Source organism: Balaenoptera acutorostrata, chromosome 2, assembly GCF_949987535.1.
Source record: "Balaenoptera acutorostrata chromosome 2, mBalAcu1.1, whole genome shotgun sequence".
NCBI lineage: Eukaryota > Metazoa > Chordata > Mammalia > Artiodactyla > Balaenopteridae > Balaenoptera > Balaenoptera acutorostrata.
This window is the reverse complement of record NC_080065.1, coordinates 106,133,860-106,137,545: the sequence shown is the minus strand read 5'-3', so window position 1 is coordinate 106,137,545 and position 3,686 is coordinate 106,133,860. Positions and strand designations below refer to the sequence as shown.

At 36.1% G+C, this 3,686-nt stretch overlaps 1 pseudogene; it reads left to right on the top strand.

Annotated features, from left to right (window-relative positions):
* LOC130707176 (60S ribosomal protein L32-like) lies at window positions 1-439 on the top strand (annotated as a pseudogene).
* Window positions 440-3,686: the final 3,247 nt, after the last annotated feature.

Here is a 3,686-nt window from a genome sequence, read left to right as displayed (position 1 = left end):
ATGGCCACCCTCAGACCTCTCATGAAGCCAAAGTTCAAAAAGAGAACCAACAAATCCATCCAGCACCAGTCAGACCGATATGTCATAATTAAGAACTGGCAGAAGCCCAGGGGCATGACAATAGGGTGTGCAGGAGATTCAGGGGCCAGATTTTGATGTCCAACTTTGGTTACTGGAACAACAAGAAAACAAAGCACTTGCTGACCAGTGACTTCTGAAAGTTTCTGTCCACAATGTCAAGGAGCTTGAAATGCTGCTGATCTGGAACATATATTACTGGGCTGTGATTTCTCACATCGTCTCCTCTAAGAACCACAGAGCCATTGTGGAAAGAGCAGCCTAGCTGGCTGTCAGTACCAATCCCAATGCCAGGCTGCACAGCGAAGAAAATGAAGAGGCAGCTTGTGTGCACATTGTATTCGTGTTAATAAAACCATAAAACTCAAAAAAGTATACGTATGGGACAAATTGAAAACAAATAGCTGGATGGTACACTTAGAAACAACCATGTAAATCATTAGATTAATTATAAATGCTCTAAACTTTCTTAAAAAAAGCCAAAGAATATTACACTGGATTTAAGAGCTAAATCCAATTTTATATCATCTGGAGGAAGTGCATTTTAAATATGGAGTTACAGATAGTCCAACAGTAAGAGAATGGGAAAATATACAGAGAAGTCCTCACAACCAGGAATATTGACAAAGATGAGAAGGGGAATTTCATAAAAATAAAAGTGTCAATTCTGAATCCCTGTGAACCTAGTACCAGAGATTCATAAATCTATGAAGCAAAAACTGCAAAAAATCTGCAAACAAAATGAGACAAATCCACATTATAGTTGAAATTTCTGCAGAAAATTACTAAGGATATAAAAGATGTGAATAAAATATCAACCAGCAGGACATACCTGAAATTTATAGAATAATTCACTGAACAATGGAACATACAAAGTCTTTTTAAAGAGCACATTCAACAGGGGGAACAAAAAATAAAATTAATTAATGAATAACTGAAAAAAAAGAAACTGAACAGTTGTTTGGGACACCTTCCATCTGATTTCACATTAAATGGAGGCATATTGTGGAAATGAATCCTTAATGGCTATCCAGACTTTAAAAGTGCTCACATCAGTTATTAAAGCTAATAGGAACAATTTCAGTTTAAAAGCAGGACTTCCTGTCCACTTAATACTACAGTAGTATTGACTACATTACTTGGAAATGCCCTATGTCTAATTTTCCATACCTTAACTGGAGGAGAATATTGTCTCGAATGCAGATGCCTCAGATACCTTGTAATTTTATGTAACCAATTTCAATGGACTTTATGCCATTTTTAGCTTGTCACCTATGTGTGATTATCCCAGAAAACAATCTCTTTTCCCCCAAACTCACTATTTATGTACTTCTTATGTTTAATTACTGAACCTTAGTACTTCCCCATTGAAGAATGGGCTTATAAGTATACTTCCTCATGATTATATGATTTTTAGACTAGATGGTTTATTTGGTAGATTTCCTAGCATCATCTCCCTGGGCTCTAAGTTATTTAATACATTAATTTTGGGCAGTTCATCATGATGAACTGATGGTGTTAATTTTTTATTATAGCCTATTTAGTACTTTCATCCTCTAAGATCACAAAGATTTTCTTTGATATTTTCTTAAACAAATTGTGGTATAGCCAAACCATAAAAAGAAACAAACTACTAGACACACAGCATTGACGAATCTCAAAAAATGTGCTGAGCTACCTAGGACACAAAAGAACACATACCATATGAACCCATGTATATACTATTACAGAAGAGGTAAACCTAATCTATAGTAATCTCTGGCCTAGGCAACAACGGATAACATATCAGTTGTTGCCTAGGCCAGAGGTGAGGGTGGGTAAAATGCAAATGGATACAAGGAAAATTTGGGGGGTGATGGAAATATTCTGTATCCTGATGGGGTTGATGATCATATGGGTGTATACATTTGACAAGCTCATCAAACGGCAAACTTAAAATAGGTGCTTTTTTATTGCATGTAAGTCACACTTCAATAAAGTTAATAAGGAAAAACAAACAGAAAACTATTGTGTAGGGAGAAGAATGGAAGCAGGGAGACTAGCTAAAGTGCTGTGAATAATCTGAGCAATGATGGTTTAAACAGTAGAAATGGAAAACAAGAAGATAAATTTAGGATATGTTTTGAAGGCAAATTTTACATGATACGTGGATAATTTATATGTGTACATTTGGGAGTGGGGATTCTGATGGACAGTGAGAAATAAGGAAAAATCCCTGAAAGTTTGGCTTAAAAAATTGGATAGTGTTATTTATTCAGAACAGTTAATGTGAGAAAAGAGTTTGGTAATTGAGTTCTATGGAGAATCAAGAGTACTATTTTGGCTGTGTTAATTTTAAAATGCTTTTTAAAAAACCTGTGGACAAATATCCAGCAGGGTGTTGGGTATATGATTCTGGAGTTCTAGGGCATGTTTGAATCTTAAGGTACAGATGTGGAAGTGATAGCGGACAAGTTCTATTTAAAGCCATAGGCTTGAAAAAATGTCACCTAGAGAGCCCAGGACATTTAGTGGTGGAGGAGGAGAAAAGGACCAGCGAAGGAGACTGTGATGAAGCAGCTAACAATGCAGGCACTCAGTTACAAGCACATGGGGTCCTAGACATTAAGAGATGAGAGAGTTTTGTGAAGAAAAGTGAGCAGTTATGTTGAAAGCAATGGAAAGGTCTGGTTAAGGAAAGAACGGTGACCACTGGATAAATTTGTGTGTGTGTGACCCTGACAAGATCTTTTTCTGGAATAGAAGGGGTGGAAACTTGATTGGACTGGATGTAGAAGATCATATTGACATGACTCTATATTTGTCAAGAAAACGTACAATGAATTGGGAAGGAATGGAAGAGTGGTGGGAAGATGATTCAGGTCAAAGTCATGGGAGGTTTTATTTGATTTGATTTGAAAAAAACCAGTATTAGTGCTTGTTTGTATGCTGATGGTAATATTCCATCAAGAACTGAGAATTGGTTGAAGCAGGAGAGGGGGTGTTTGAGGAAAGTCTTTGAGAAAACATGGGATGCAAACCCCAAGTGGAGGAATTCGTATTTAATACCATGCTTCATTTTGGGATACATAGCATTATGCTAAGAGAATGTATTGATGTCATTGCGCTCTATGCTTTAATACTCAATTTAGAACTAAAAAAGAAGACTTAGCAAAATAAGATTTGGTTCAAGTTAAGATTTGGTTAACATTCTGTGATTTCTTTTTTGGTTTGGAACACACAATTTTCCCAGTTTTGCCTATCCTTCAGGAATATCTTGCCTTCATTAGATAACTACTCTAAAGTTAAAATGAAAAGAGAGCATTTTCTAAAGGTTATATACTATTTAAGGTTGTATTTATTGAAGGAAAAAAACTTCTAAACAGTTTTATCCTGATGGAAAAAATAGTTTCACCTGAGCCACAAATGAGACTGGAAACAAAAGACAGAATCTGAGAATTTGTTTGCAGGGTCTTCTGTTCAAAAGAATACCGTCCTTGAAAAATCTGCAGCCATAGTAACAGCCATTCCCAGTCCTGTGATCTACAGAGCATAGAACCCTGTTAGGTGTCACAAAATTATACACCATTGCACGCCAGTCACTAGTGAAAGGTTGAATTTTTTTTTTT